Consider the following 16,738-nt stretch of genomic DNA (forward strand, 5'->3'; position numbering starts at 1 on the left):
AAGAAACCAAGGTTGGTTAGAGTAACCTCCGCTTAAATTTGCAAATGGCGTCAAGGCAGGTAGGGGAAGTAACTCTTAATGCAAAAAACTGAGTTAGAGTGACCTCCCGTTAATTTTGCAAATGGCGTCAAGACAGGTAGGGGAAGTAACTCTTAATGCAAAAAACAGAGTGACCTCCCCGTAATTTTGCAAATGGCGTCAAGGCTGGTAGGGGAAGTAACTTTTAATGGAAAAAAGCCAAGGTCGGTTAGTGACCTCCCCTTGATATTGCAAATGGCGTCAAGGTGGGTGGGGGAAGTAATTCCTAATGGAAAATATAACCAGGTCTGTAAGAGTGACCGCCCCTTAATTTTGCAAATGGCGTGGTAGGAAGGTGAAGTATTCTTGTGTGGAAAAATCCAGGTCGGATAGAGTGACCTCCCATTAATTTTACAAATGGCGTTAAGGCGGGAAGGGGAAATAATCTTAAATGGAAAAAAACATGTCGATAAGTGACCTCCTCCTAATTTAACAAATGACATCAAGGCGGGAAGTGGAAGTAATCTTAAATGGAAAAACCAGGTCGGTAAGTGACCTCTTTAATTTAGCAAATGGCGTCAAGGCGGGTAGGGGAAGTAATCTTTAATTGAAAAAGAACTGGTCGGTTAGTGACCTCCCCTTAGTTTAGCAAATGGCGTGCAGGCAGGTAGGTGAAATATTCTTTAATGGTAAAAGAACTAGTCGGTTAGTGACCTCCCCTTAATTGAACAAGGCGTCAATGCAGGTAGGTGAAGTTATCTTTAATTGAAAAGCACAGGTCGGTTAGTGACCTCCCCTTAATTTTGCGAATAGTGTCATGGGGGTTAGGGAAGTGACCTTTAGTGGAAGAAAGGTCGGTGACCTCCACTTAATTTTGCAAACGGCGACAGAGCTGTTGGGGAAGCAATTTCTAATAAAAACATGTTTTGCAAATCAATGGGATAGGGTAAGTAACTTTGCATGGAAAAGAGGTCTTAGGGCAACCTCCCATTCAGGAATGGCGTTTATTGGTAAAGGGAATTAGTTTTGGATGAAAAGTTTGTCAGTTAACCTCCCCTTTTATGGGAATAGATGTAACAGTAACTCACCCATGATTTTGCAAATGCTGTGCTACAAAGTTCCTACAAATTACTAGGGGGTAAATAAAGAAGCTGTAGATAGAAAAGGTCGGTTATATATATATATATATATATATATATATATATATATATATATATATATCTTGATTGAAAAAGAAGCAGGTTATGCAACCTTTCGTTTATAATGCAGATGGTGTCAAAGGGGTAGGGCAAGTACATATAAATGGAGGTATTTGCAGATGGCGCCAATATGGGAAGGGAAAGTAACTGCATGACAGCAGACGAGTCGGGGTAATCTGACAGTACAAGGTAACAACTGTAACCTGCATTTTGCAAATGGTATGAAGGAAATAAACCTATTAAAGGAAAGGAACATCAGTAATCAATGCAACTGTATGTTATATTTTATTTAAACAAAATAAACAACACAACTGTATGGTATTTTATTCATTTCTCAAGCTGCAATAAATAGCATACGTAGTCACAAATGACATTGTAGAGTATAACCATAATGAAAATATTCAATCTGAAGAATGTTTTTAAAATTGAATACATGTACAATAAAATCATTGCTTTGAACTATGCTTTCACTAAACACGTAAAACACCGCCAGAAAAAATGTTATCGAAGGAATATATATAAAGTTTTGACTGTCATTAAGAAACAACCAGCAAGCAGAACTAGAACTGTCACTGGAGTGACGAATACCCCCACAATACCGTCTTGTCACAGAAGAATGGCAATCATAAGAAAGTCATGTCCAAAAGAAAGTGCAATTTAAATCGAACTTGACCTGTATTTTATGATGTGTGTTCAGTTGGTGACCTGTGTACGAAAACATTTATATCTGTCAAGAATTGTCACTGAAGTGTTTGATTTGACTCCAATGGTGGATGAAAATTGCACAATAGCCTGGTCTGTGTTAAAAATATCAAGTTATAAGAGAGGTACAAATAAAGTGTATGAAAACACTATATTAGTACAATTCCAACCGAAAAGGGGACATAATTCAGAAAATATTGGTGCAAGAGTTATACAACTTGTGCCATATGATGTGGGTGATGATGTGGAACATCTACTTCAAGTTTGAATCATTTGCATATCGTAATAACTGAGACATAGTGAAAATGCATCAAAATTGTATTTTATGATGTTACACCTGTGTGGCAAAAAATTTAAATCTGTCAAGAACTGTCACTATAGTGTTTAATGACTACAATGGTGGATAATTGTTTCACAACAGCTTGAGTCTGTGTTAATATTTCAAATTATGAGAGAGGTGCAGATAAAGTGTAACAATTTCAAAACATGAAACAAGTAATTTTTTTACCAAAAAGGGGGCATTATTCAGGAAATATTGGTGCATGAGTTATGCACCTTGTGCCATATAATGTGGGTGATGATGTGGAACGACTATTTTAAGTTTGAATCAAAGCCATTAAGTAATAAACCCCTTCCAGGCACAAAAGTTGTATATATAAGATATACTGAAAATGCATCAAAATTAACCTTAAATACAAAGTAAAAGGGGACAAAATTCATGAAAAAATTGTGTCAGAACTATGCGCCTTGTGTCACATGATGTGGTTGAAAAGGAGGAACATCTTTTTTGTTTGAATCCATTTAGTAATAACTAAAATATAGTGGAAATGCATCAAAACCTTAAATTCTAAGTAAAAGGGGACATAATTCATGAAAAATTGGTGTCAGAGTTAAGCATCTTGTGTCACATGATGTGGTTAATAAGATGGAACATCTATTGTAAGTCTGAATCAAATCCATTTAGTAATAACTGAGTGTGAAATCGTATAAAAACTTTAACCTTAAATTCTAAGTAAAAATGGGAGAGGGGGCGGCATAAGTTATGAAATATTGGTGTAAGAGTTATGAACCTTGTGTCATATGATATGGGTGAAGATGTTGAACAATATTTTTAGTTTGAATCAAATCCATTAAGTAATAAAACCCTCCTAGGCACAGAACTTATGGATCAAAAACTAAATATCTGACCTTTGACCTTGAAATGTGACCTTTGGCTTTGGCCATCAGGCATAGATGTCTTCAACATGACATTGTCATCTGGTCTTGAGGAATAATAATGTGAAGTGAAATTTCTTCACGGGAATATCTTGGGAACATAAAACAAAAAATATCTAACAGCAGTTAAAATGATTTCAGTCCTAGGTTGTGAAAACTTACTTTTAAGCCATATATCCTCAAACTATGGATGTTTGTTACCTACTACTGCTGTAAAAATATATAGAAATGGGACATGTGTTGGTTTCCGTATAAGATCGAAATTTCTTTCACCGAATAAAGTGAAAACTGGTGTTCCCGAGTGAAAGTTAATTTTCGGCATTACGAGAAAGTTGATTCATCATTATTATTATTTTTATTATTATTATATCAGATTTATATATGTATATATGTATTGCGCCTTCATCTTTATTCTTAATGTTTAATTAATTTAAAAACTTATCTATCTTCATCATCATCATCATCATTATTATTATTATACCAGATTTATATATGTATACATGTATTGCACGTTCATTTTAATTCTTAATTTATTACTAATTGAAAAACTCATCGCTTCTTTTTGTACCGCTTTATTATCTTGCAGAGTTAAAATAAATTTATCTCATGTTATCTTGTTTAATTAACTGCGCTGAGACCTGCGCCATGTGTAACGTCATGCTATATTTCATGACGTCACAATGCTGTTGGAATAAAGTTAAATATGTCTACGCGATATACATATTTCTTTTAGGTTTTAATAGTTTGGCGTGTATTATTTTAGTGTTTTTGTAAGAAGTATAATAGAGACTTTTTTCTATTTGAAGCAAATTTCCAGTTCTTACATACAATTAATATCCTTTTGCGTTCAAGTGTTGTTCCGTACTAGTGAAAAATCATAGATTCTATTTTAGTTTCTCTCCGTTTGAAACAATGAGTTTATCATGTTATAATTTAACGTTATATTCCAGTAATCATTTAAAGCGAGGTCTAAAACCTAAAAATTTGCCAGCAATTCTACTAAATATTTGATCAGCTAAACTTTCGACCCATCGTTCTTAAAGATTTACCAGATTAACACATTGTTAGATCTACTGACAATGGACAGAGTTGCTTCAAAAGTCATTTTAGCCTCACGAGTTAATGCTAGTGCATAAAGTAAGGTGTCGATTATGTGTTATACCAAACAGTGTAAAATTCAGTGAACAAGAAATGAGGCTAAAATTACTTAATACCAACCAGACAAAGTGCAGTAGAAAGTGTGTTTGAATAAATAAAAGAGCTATGATTTTATCGCTACATTTTATAGTTTTATTGAATTTCTTGCCATGTTTTCAGCTATTATTGAAATATAACGATAGGTTATACCCTGATAAACCCACTGTTTCAGAAGTAAGAAATCCAAATACAGTTTTCACTTGCACGCAACATCAATTTAACACGAAAGAATATGAATTATAACGTTACGCGCTGGGTGAGATGTTATACTTGTAAAATGTGTACAATTTAGTACACGTAGATCTATATTTAATTACATAATATAAAACTTCTTTGATTTATAGTATACATATATTTAATTGCATAATATAAAATTTCTTTGATTTATAGTAAAATCGATTATTTTTCACGCTTGAACACCAGAGTTTACATTGTAATAAGCTGTATTTAGAATGATTTGATCGATCTTACACTGAAACAAACAAATATCTCCCGCCCTAAAATCAATGATTACATGGCAGTCTGAAAGACAGCTAAAACCCCCGCCACTGATATGGATAGTAAAAGGGTAACTTGAACGTTTTACCTTGAGCTGTGACCTTAACCTTGAACTGCCATGACTGACTTATGAATTCTTGAGGAGTTGATCATTTGATCAAAGTTTTCTGAAAAAGGGGTTTAGAATATACAGAGCTCAAACTTTTGACCTTGAGTTGTGACTTTGACCTTGAGTTGACATAGCCGAATCATGAGTTCTTGATATGGTAATCATTTGGTCCAAGTTTAATGAAAATCCTTCAAGGGGTATAGGAGATATAGTGTACACAAAATGGAAGACTCATACCTTTATGAACTTGATCTTGAGTCGGCATGGCTAACTCACAGATTCTGCACATCATCTTGATGAGGTGATCATTTGACAAGGTTAAATGAAAATCCTTCAAGGGGTTTAGGAGATACAGAGTGGACACAAAATGGAAGGCTCAAACCTTTGATCCCAAGTTGTGGCCTTGACCTTGAGCCAACATGGCTGACTCATGAGTTCTACACAGTGTCTTGATGAAGTGATAATTTGACCCAAGTTTCAGGAAAATCTTTTAAGGGGTTTAGGAGATACAAAGCGGACACAAAATGGAAGGTTCAAACCTTTAACCCTAAGTTGTGACCTTGTTCTTGAGCCGGCATGGCTGACTCATAAGTTCCGCACATCCTCTTGCCGAGGTGATCATTTGACCCGAGTTTTATAAAATTCCTTCAAGAGGTTTAAGAGATACAGAACGGACACGAAATGGAAGGCTAAAACCTTTGACCTTGAGTTGTGACCTTGACCTTGAGCCGACATGGCAAACTCATAAGTTCTGAGCATCGTCTTGATGTGATCATTTGACCCTAGTTTCATGAAAATCCTTCAAGTGGCTTAGGACATAAAAGTGTTACGGAAGGGCAGACGGACGAGCAGACGAATGGACAGAGACCATTCCTTTATCCCCCACACCCACCCCACTACCCCCAATAAAGCAAATGTTACACATTTATGCCACTAACACCTGATCAACTAAGGTCATCACTGACGTCGATTAATACCTCAGACCTCACTTTGATAAAGGGAAAGTAAATTTTTGTCATCATAACTTTTGATTTTTAGGTGTGACCTTGACCTTGGACCTAGCGATCTGAGTTAATTGTGTCTGCTCGACTATAAGGAAAATGTTTAACAAGATTTTGTTATCATTACAAGTAACTGTGTGAGATCGAAAAGGAGTTTTTTATCCTTTTTATGGAGGGGGCGGGGTAAGGGGCGAGGGTAAAGGTTAGGTAAAATGGGGTGGAGGTGGTAGGTGAAGACAGCGGAGTAGAGGAGTTGATGGAAACATGAAATATAAGTTTTTGTATGGAATGCATTTTTGGCTTGATGTCGGGAGGAACGTAGATGAAGTATGGGTATAGCTAAAAAGGATAGGACATGAGGGATACCAGTTCTAGGAAACGTTATGAGATATAAGTCAAATTGAGAAATGTGCCACAAGACTTTAACCAACACTGTTACAAAATCTGACCCCAGTAACCTTGACCTTTGAGCAACCCGACCCTAAACAAAAAGATTTCTGCCAAGTTCTAAGATCAATCCTTATGTGAGGTTTATTGTGAAATTGAGAAGCTCATCATGAAACTTTAACCAGCACTATCACAATATTTAAGACAGTGACTTTGACATTTATGATACTTGTTCCTAAACTAATACATGTAGATGTCTTTCTCTTACCAAGACCAACACTTATGTGAAGTCTCATGTTAAATTATTTTAAATAAGGGCAGTAGTAAGAAGATATACAGTGACGCTAAGAAGCTTGTCCTAAAATTTTAACTTTCAATGCAACGGTGACAGTGACACAGACGTCAGGGCAGGTACAGTAATCCTCCTTAATCTTCTAACAGTCAAGCTAAATGTTTTAAAGCCGTTTAGACAATTAGAGCGGACATAAAGCTAAGGTATTTGACCTTTGACCTCCACGAGTAACCTTGACCTTGGGCCTTGTGACCTAGGTTGAGCGCTCTGTACATCGTCCTGATGTGGTTTATAATTTATGTCAGTAGTATGAAAATCATACCAGCGGCCATAGTGGACAAACGAACGGACGGACGGATGGACTGGACATGCGTGACTCCAACATAGCCCAATATACTTTGTACGTTGGGGTATAATTATATACAAGTTAGCTTATGTCTAATTTGTTTAACTATGCTTTTGTCGTGGAGGCTGTTGTGGCGTCATGCTTTATGCTTGTGCCAGGTCTGTCGTGGATTTATCATACTTGGTTCTTTCTTCTGCATATATTTCTCACTAGAGTGTCTGAAATCAATCTGAAAATGATGACAAATAATTAGGATAAAAATACTTCAAGATGTAACTTAAAGGTAAAATCAACTTAAACCAAATCTTCCTTTTTTTCTTCTCAGAATAATCAGTAGAACTATACATCTCCTCTTCCTTTGCAGGAAAAAAAATACCAAAAACTAGTGACAGCACGCTCGACTATTTTGATGCTACGTAGTGAAACGGGGCACATATGAGGAAGTTGGAGCTGTCACTGGAATGTTAAATGACTCCAATGTAGGATGTAGATATTGCACAATAGCTTGAGTCCTGACAAAATATCAATATATAAGTAAGATAAAGATAAAGTGTATCAAAACACTATATAAGTATAATTATAAGCGAAAGGGGGGCATAATTTATAAAATATTGGTGCAAGACCTTGTGTCATATGATGTGGATGATGATGTGTTACATCTACTTTAAGTCTGAATCAAATCCATTTAGTAATAACGGAGACAGGGTGAAAGTGTACCGAAACATTAACCTGAAATTCTAAGTGAAATGGGGGAATAATTCATGAAATAATGCTGTTTGAGTTATGCACCTTGTGTCATATGATGTGGGTGATAAGGTGAATAACTATTTTAAGTTTGAATCAAATTCGTTCAGTAATAACTGAGATAGAGTTATGTGCACCAAAACTTTAACCTGAAATTCTAAGTAACAACCTGAAATTCTAAGTAACAAGAGCTGTCCGTAAGACAGCGCGCTCGACATTTCTCAGTGCTTGACTCTGAATTAGAGCTTTGCCAGTAAAAAAAAGACTTTGATAGTAAATAACTATTTTGAGTTCAAATCAAAAGCTTTAATAGTAATATAGATATTTGACTTTATCAAAAATTTTAACAAAATTTCTAAGTTAAGAGCTGTCACTTATGGTGACAAATGCCCCCGCAGCGCCTTGACCTTTGACCTAGTGACCTTGACATTTGACCTGGTGACCCCAAAGTCAGTAGGGGTCGTGTACTCAATAAGTACTATCAGCATGCGAAGTTTGAAGGTCCTGGGTGCAATAGTTCGCGAGTAAAGTTCCTTCATGAAAAAAGTTAACATTGATCCCTGTGACCTTGACCTTTGACCTTGTGACCCCAAAGTCAGAAGGGGTTGTGTACTCAATAAGTACTATCAGCATGTGAAGTTTGAAGGTCCTGGGTGCAGTGGTTCGCGAGTAAAGTGCCTTCATGCAAAAACTTAACGTTGGCCCCTGTGACCTTGACCTTTGACCTGGTAACCCCAAAGTCAGTAGAGGTCGTGTACTTAATAAGTACTATCAGCAGGTGAAGTTTGAAGGTCCTGGGTGCAGTGGTTCGCGAGTAAAGTTCCTTCATGCAAAAAGTTAACGTTGGCCCCGGTGACCTTGACCTTTGACCTGGTAACGCCAAAGTCAGTAGGGGTCGTGTACTTAATAAGTACTATCAGCAGGTGAAGTTTTAAGGTCCTGGGTGTAGTGGTTCGCGAGTAAAGTGCCTTCATGCAAAAAGTTAACGTTGTGACGAACGAACGAACTAACGAACGGACGGACAGTTGAAAACTAATATGCCTCCCTTTGGGGGCATAAAAAGGGGCATTATTTTGTCATAATTCAAAAAAGAGTTATGTGAATTGTTTCTCCTGGTAAAGACATTGATGGTAAATAAGTATTTTAAGTTTCAAGTTAAAAGCTTTGATAGTAACAGAGATATTTGACTTTATCAAAAACGTAAACCAACAATTCTAAGTTAACAAGAGATGACATTAAGACAGCGCGCTTTACTTTTCTCAGTAACTGACTGAATTGGAGCTTTGCCAGTAAAACAAAATCCAAGTTATAAAGGGACATAACTCTGTCAAAATCAGAGTTATGGGAATTGGGTCTCCTGGTGTAGACGTTGATAGTAAATAACTATTTTGAGTTTCAAGTCAAAAGCTTTAATAGTAACAGAGATATTTGACTTAATCATTTTTTTTTGACTTAACGTCACACCGACACATGATAGGTCACATGGCGACTTTCCAGCTTTAATGGTGGAAAAAGACCCCAGGTGCCCCTCCGTGCATTATTTCATCACGAGCGGGCACCTGGGTAGAACCACCGACCTTCCGTAAGCCAGCTGGATGGCTTCCTCACATGAAGAATTCAACGCCCTGAGTGAGGCTCGAACCCACATCGATGAGGGGCAAGTGATTTGAAGTCAGCGACCTTAACCACTCGGCCACGGAGGCACCTCAAATATTTTAACAAAAAAATTCTAAGTAAACTAGAAATGTGTCCATGGGACACAGATTCCCCCACTACATGACATAAAAATGACAAATTTTTCCTAGGTCAGGGGCCGTAACTCCTATAATACTGAATGAATCCGGACGTGAAATCCCAGGTGCACAACTGCACATGCTGACCAACATTCCTGTAAACTTTGATAACTCTAATTCAAATACTTTTGGAGCTACGTGCAACCAACACAACCTTAAAATGACCAAGTTTAAACTACTAGTAAGTCAAGGGCCATAACTCCTACACGACTTAATGAATCCGGACGCAAAACCCTTGGTGCACAACTGAACATGCTGACCAACATTCCTGTAAACTTTGGTGACTCTAGGTCAAATACTTTTGGAGCTAAGCACGACACAACATTAAAATGACCAATTTTTTAACTAAGTCAGGGGCCATAACTCCTACATGACTGAATGAATCTGGATGCAAAACCCTAGGTGCGCAACTGCATACGCTGACCAACATCCCTGTAAACTTTGGTAACTCTATGTCAAATGCTTTTGGAGCGACACAACATTAAAATGACCAAATTTTTACTAAGTCAGGGGCCATAACTCCTACATGACTGGATGAATCTGGACGCGAAATCCCAGGAGCACATGCTGACCAACATTCTTGTAAAGTTTTGTGACTCTATGTCAAATACTTTTGGAGCTAGGCGCGACACAAAACTAAAATGACCAATATTTACAAAGTCAAGGGCCATTACTCCTACATGTCTGAATGAATCCAGACGCAAAACCCCAGGTGCACAACTTCATATGCTGACCAACATTCCCGTAAAGTTTTGTGACTCTACATCAAATACTTTTGGAGCTAGGCGCGACACAACATTCCCGGAAGGACGGACAGACAGACGGACGGACAAGGGCAAATCTACATGCCCCCTACCCCCAAAGTGGAGGCATAAAAATGAACATAATTCTGTTAAAACTCAAATCAGAGTTATGGAGATTATTTCTCCTGGTGTAGACTTCGATGGTAAACAATTATTTTAAGTTTCAAGTCAAAAGCTTTGACAGTAACAGAGATATTTGACTTTATCAAAAACTTTAACCAAAAATTTAAGTTAAAAAGGGGCATAATTCTAATTCTGTCAAAATTCAAATCAGAGTTACGGAAATTGTGTCTCCTGGTGTAGATTTTAATAGTAAATAACTATTTTGAGTTTCAAGTCAAAAGTTTTAATAGTAACAGAGATATTTAACTTTAACAAAAAATTTAACAAGAGCTGTCGTAAGACAACGCGCTCCATTATTCGGGGATGTGACAGTAAAATGAATAGATGTCTGAATAAGAGACCTTTGCTTTTAAAGGAAGATATACCAAGGGGCATAATTCCATCAAATACACAAATCTGAGTTATTAGGATTGTTACAACACACGCAGTTGATGATGATAAAGATATATTTTGAGTTTCAAGTCATTATCTTATATAGTATCAAAGTTATGTCCAGAAAACGAAGTTTGTAAAATATTTAAGTATAAAGGGGCATAATTCAGTCAAAACTACAATCCAAGTTGTGGGGATTGTTACCATACATGCAGATGATGATGATAAAGATACATTTTAAGTTTCAAGCCTTTATCTTATATTGCATGAAATGTCTATAAACGAAATTTCGAAAAAATTTAACATGAAAATAATACAAAGTATGACTTTTTGGTGACCTTGACCTAGGGTAAAATGGGCCCAGCCCCTACACATACTTTGTTTGTATGATGGACAATGTTTATGTGAACTTACAGTATGATATAAGCGAAAGTAAAAAAGATATGACAGAAAAACAAAGGTTGCCGAAAAACTTTAACCTTAAATATAACCTAAGTATAAGACCTTGGTGACCTTGACCTTGGGTATAATTGGCCCAGTCCCTACACGTACTTTGTATGCTGGGCAATGTTTATGTAAAGTTACAGTAAGATATAAGCAACAGTAAAAAAGATATGACGGAAAACAAAGGCTGCCGAAAAACTTTAATCTTAAAAATAACCTAAGTATAACACCTTAGTGACCTTGACTTTGGGTATAATGAGCTCAGCCCTTACACATACTTTGTTTGTATACTGGACAATGTTTATGTGAAGTTACAGTAAGATATAAACAATAGTAACAAAGATATGACAAAAAAAACAAAGGTTGCCGAAAAACTTTAATCTTAAAAATAACCTAAGTATAACAGCTTGGTGACCTTGACCTTGGGTATAATGGGCTCAGCCCATACACATACATTGTTTGTATGCTGGACAATGTTTATGTGAAGTTACAGTGAGATATAAGCAATAGTAATAAAGATATGACAGAAAAACAAAGGTTGCCGAAAAACTTTAACCAAGAAAGCTTAAGCCGACGACAACGCCGACGCCAACGCCGGCGCCGGGACGAATAGAATAGGAGAAAAAAAACTTTCGCCAAGAAACTAGCATAATGGCTACGGACGCCGAGTAGGATAGCTCTCTATATAATTTGTATAATTGTGTTTAAAACAAGGTATTTCAGAATAAATGGTACAAAATTAATCATAAATTTCTTACAGATAGTATCTGGCATACACCGGACTCTCCCTTCAACTGTCGAAAACAACAAACACAGGACGGCACGATCTGGAATCGATTCTTTTTCTTTCAACGATGTAGAACACTGTCTTCCTGTCGTTTTAAACCTGAAAAAATATCATACTTATAACAGTAACAAGCGAAATTCATGCAATTCAATGAAAATATGCTATATATCGCTTAATAATTGGCAATTGCACATATCTGCGTGGGTTCAAGTCTCGCTCGAGGTCGTTGAATTCTTTCACTTCAAGGAAACTGTTTTGCTGAAAGTTGGTGGCCAATATTTAAACTTAATGACTTGAGCAATAAGCAAGGGGGGAAATTATGGTTATAACATTGTTTATACAAAATAAAATATATAGCAGGTCAGAAATTCTAACTGACTAATCAGAAAGATGTTTTTAACCTCACATGTCTTAGAGGATGTTAAAATGAAAACATTTCAAGTTTAATTTGGATACTAATAATATTGATTACTTTTATTTAAAATAAAATTTGAGGTTTTAAACAGGGGTTCTGTGATAAAGTCCGAGTAAAGTGGTAACCCGAATGAAACGAGTACCATTTCGCAATGTTACTGTGAACTACTAGTATTCACGCCAAACTATGCCTTGTGCTAAAAGTGTGCTTTATCTCTAATAATTTACGTCGTATCATAGTTTACCTGTAATGCAGGCAAAAATGATTATTTTCTAAGTACATCTGAAAAAAGTTCTTAGAGGTGAACAGTTTGCAAATAACAATGTGTATATTTCTTGGACATCCGTTGGTGACATAAATACAAATAAGATCTGAATTTCAGAGTGACTTGCTCGCTAATTTTAAATACATTTGGTTGAAACAGCTTCTAGAATTCATTTAACAGATTCGTAGAAAGTAGTTTTGAAATCATGTTTATTTTCATGATTTTGCTAGCTGGTTTCTAACTAGTACCAGCACCTCATCAAAAGCTGTGGTCAAAGTTCCGTCAAGTCGAACATTATAGCCGGGTGAGCACACCATGTCACGAATTTATGTGGCAAAATGATTTATATAGTACATACATGCCCGAAGAATTGTTTTCCGCAATGCCATGTTAATGGAATCTAATTTCATCATCTGCATACAAAGTAGATAAAATAACGTTCAAACTAATAGAAAAAAAAAACGTTATGAAGTAACATTTCTCTTTACCTGAATAAATTCGTCGCCTACCTTGAGGATTCTGATATGTGCACGAGTTGTGGAAGAGCTCTCTACCATCACCAGTACAGGGCAAATACAGACGATATGTCCACCAAGGGCTGAATTCCACTAGAACCACTTTATCTTGACCAATCGAACAGTGCTGAAATTTTTTATTACATTCTCACACACTCAGTTATAAACTCCGTTAATAAACGTCAATATTTTCACATTTAACGGGGCCTAGTAAACTTAGTTTTTTTTGTTAAAATATTTGAGGGGCCTCCGTGGCCGAGTGGTTAAGGTCGCTGACTTCAAATCACTTGCCCCTCATCGATGTGGGTTCGAGCCTCCCTTTGGGGCGTTGAATTCTTCATGTGAGGAAGCCATCCAGCTGGCTTTCGGAAGGTCGGTGGTTCTACCCAGGTGCCCGCTCATGATGCAATAATGCACGGAGGGGTACCTGGGGTCTTCCTCCACCATTAAAGCTGGAAAGTCGCCATATGACCTATCATGTGTCTGACGGTGCGACGTTAAATCCAACAAAATAAATAAATAAATTTCACTTTAGATGCGTATGTAATATAGAAATTATTAGATTTGCATCGATAATATGCACTCGTTTTTTCACGAAATATTGCGCCCTGAAGTCGCGCAATAATTCCGCTGCATAACTCATGCATATTTCTCGATACAAATCTAATAACCTATAAGTCCTACATTTATAAGTTTTATTACACTATTAGATATGACAGTATATGCCAATAATTATTTTTCAAGTCAGTTAAAGGTCCATTACTAAGGGAAAGTGAGTTGGCAATTTTTTTCATAGCCAGTGCATAGACTTCTGCAAGACACTAAATAATGAAGATTGGCAGGTCAAAATTTACAGAAGGACTTTGGAACTCAAAGAAATGTATGTGTATTATGTTGAAATTTCAATGAATCGACAGAATGACCCCCCAGGTCTTTTTAACTTTCTTCATACTTCATAGAAAAATAATTGTACATATACTGCGATTTATTTCGAATTTCTACATACCAAGTTTCATTTTCCAATAAAATGAAATAGTTTCTGTGCTTTTTAAAAGAAATTAAAATGTTCACTTTCCTTAGTATTGGACCTTTAATCTTGTGAAACAGTCGATCCGTGATTTGTAAAGTTATACACTCTTCAGTTTAAAGGTTTTTTTTTTCATTTCCGGAACAAACGCATCATAAATGCATCGCCTTAAGGGTCTGCAAGTTATACAATCCAGTATAAGCGTACATAATGACGACAATATAATCCTTAAGTTTAGTTACCGAAATTGTAAAATTTAAATAACTACCAGCGATTACATAACTTGAAAAATCTCTCAATATGTTCAGGAAAAAAGGAAAGTTATGTCACAGAACCAAATGTCAGCCTGTATCAACAACAGCTTTTCGCTGTGCGTGTCACGTTTAACATTGTCTCAGATAAGTCAGAAACCGTAGGTGTAATACAAACTGTGGCTCGAACTCGCGTCGCTTAAATAGCAATTCTAAAGTGATTTAGTAGCCTACCTTGTCGAGGACAGTTGATTATTATGTTGACATAAGGTGTCCAGAACACCTCTGATGAGCGACATCGACCAGTGTCCCTGGTTATCGGCATCTTTTTAGTACCAGTAAGGCAATTCTACGACAACTGTAGTTCCATCAACTAAATTTTTCTTCCTGTTGATACAATAAAATAAACAGCCACGCTGTTTTTCAGAAACCAACACTTACACATATGAAAAGATAGATATATCCTCGTTTCTTTACTGACAGAAAACAAAAGTTTGTTATAAAATCTTTGATACGGTTTAAAGAAGAAAATGGGTTTCAAAGTCACACACCAAAAATCACGAATTCGAACCACGTCTCAGGCTTATACGGTAGCAAACGCTTGCCTGTTTAGACCGCAACACAGCAATTAGCCCGACGTACAATTACACCAATCATGAAAACCTACTTGGCGTAATTAAACTGATTTACCGACCTATATTCAAAGTGCAATATAAATTATAAGCAAGTACTTACGTGTATGGTACAGGAAACTGCTTCCTGTCGGATAGTTCGGGTTCCTCCCCCGATAGCCCGAGTTTCTCATCGAATAGGTTTGAGTTTCTTGTCCGATACGTGGAGTTTTACTTTCACCATAGCCAGAAGTTGAATGCACATTCCCACGCTCCAGAATTACTATGAGAAAAATAGTTCTTTGCTTTCTAAAGGTTTAAGGTTACGCACTGCTTAACTGAATACTGGTAGTTATTATCTAACAATTAAGAAAAATCAGAAAGCTAAAAAAAGAATTAAAACCATGTACGACCATACGATAACCAGAAAATATAAGATTTATAGAAAATTTATTAAAATGAAAATGAATGTGCGTAACTTGCGGGATGAAAACTGCAAAAAAGCTATCAAACGAAATTATCTGATTGTACCGGTCAGAAAAATTACATACCTTAGAAAAAGGATCAAGTTGCAGAATCCACTTAACCAATGTGAATCTACAACATGACATCCACGCGCGTGCTTGTAGTCAATATCATGTACAATAGCTGCACCATCCGCTAAACCATTGCATTGTCTACAACATAATATATTCACAGGTGCTTGTAAACATCAGCCACTAAGGTTGTAAAAATGCATAAAAAAGGATAACATAAGTAGCAATTTACATACCTGTTCATCATAAGACAAACGCACATTTTGCTTGGTCTGCATTTCCATGTCCGTCTGCGTCTTTTTTCTTCAAGTATACATACCCCAGCATTCTAGTAGAAACAAGAAATGCAAAACAAAAAGAGTAAACGCAGAAACAAAATAAAACAATTTCGCGCGTTCAACCCAGATCTCGTCTGCACCGCATGTCTGTCGTCTGCATATTTCAAGGCATGTCTTTGCAGCCTTCGCGTGTTCAATCCTGATCTCGCCTGCACCCAATATCTGTCGTCTGAAAATTTCATGACATATCTTTGCAGTTATCTAAAACTGATGGAAAACGTAAAACAAATTAATCACAGCGCAGTAAATGTGTACATATAATGTATTGCTAATGGCAGAAAGAAAATCATCTTGGACCGGAACGAACTATGAAGAACTAAATGCGACATACAATTCGCACCAAACGCCCATTTTAACAAAACAACACAAACATGATAAGACCACACAGAAGACACCAAAAACACAACAAACACCAAAACACCACCACAAACACCACAACAAACACCAAAAACACAATCAAATAGCCAAGCAAATCCCTGACAAAACAGCAAACACCGAACACCAAGAATTACACAGAAAAACACTTGCAAGGTAGATTGAGTTTTCAATAACCGCACATATTATCCAAATGTTTCTTTATATTCAAGTTTTGCGGGTCCTAGGAAAGCTTAGACTATTTAAAGCTAAGCGTTTGTCACGTGATCGTTATCGGTTGCAGGATTTCTCTCACTGCTGTTCGTAGATTTGGACGCCGCCATTCACTTACACCATTGCCTAGATGTAGAAGTTAGTTTTCATGGTAATCCTGTT

The 16,738-nt window shown here is 36.6% G+C and overlaps 2 long non-coding RNA genes across 2 annotated transcripts; both read right to left on the minus strand.

Moving 5' to 3' along the window:
• Positions 1 to 1,527: 1,527 nt before the first annotated feature.
• On the minus strand, positions 1,528 to 12,137 carry LOC123562642 (uncharacterized). The gene is made up of 2 exons (XR_006688594.2): positions 12,002 to 12,137; positions 1,528 to 7,193 (listed from the first exon to the last, which is right to left on the minus strand). It is a non-coding gene; the product is annotated as an uncharacterized LOC123562642 (long non-coding RNA).
• Positions 12,138 to 15,237: 3,100 nt separating this feature from the next.
• LOC128552620 (uncharacterized) lies at positions 15,238 to 16,401 on the minus strand. The gene is made up of 2 exons (XR_008369124.1): positions 15,666 to 16,401; positions 15,238 to 15,397 (listed from the first exon to the last, which is right to left on the minus strand). It is a non-coding gene; the product is annotated as an uncharacterized LOC128552620 (long non-coding RNA).
• Positions 16,402 to 16,738: the final 337 nt, after the last annotated feature.

The sequence above is a fragment of the Mercenaria mercenaria genome, chromosome 2 (assembly GCF_021730395.1).
Source record: "Mercenaria mercenaria strain notata chromosome 2, MADL_Memer_1, whole genome shotgun sequence".
Lineage (NCBI taxonomy): Eukaryota > Metazoa > Mollusca > Bivalvia > Venerida > Veneridae > Mercenaria > Mercenaria mercenaria.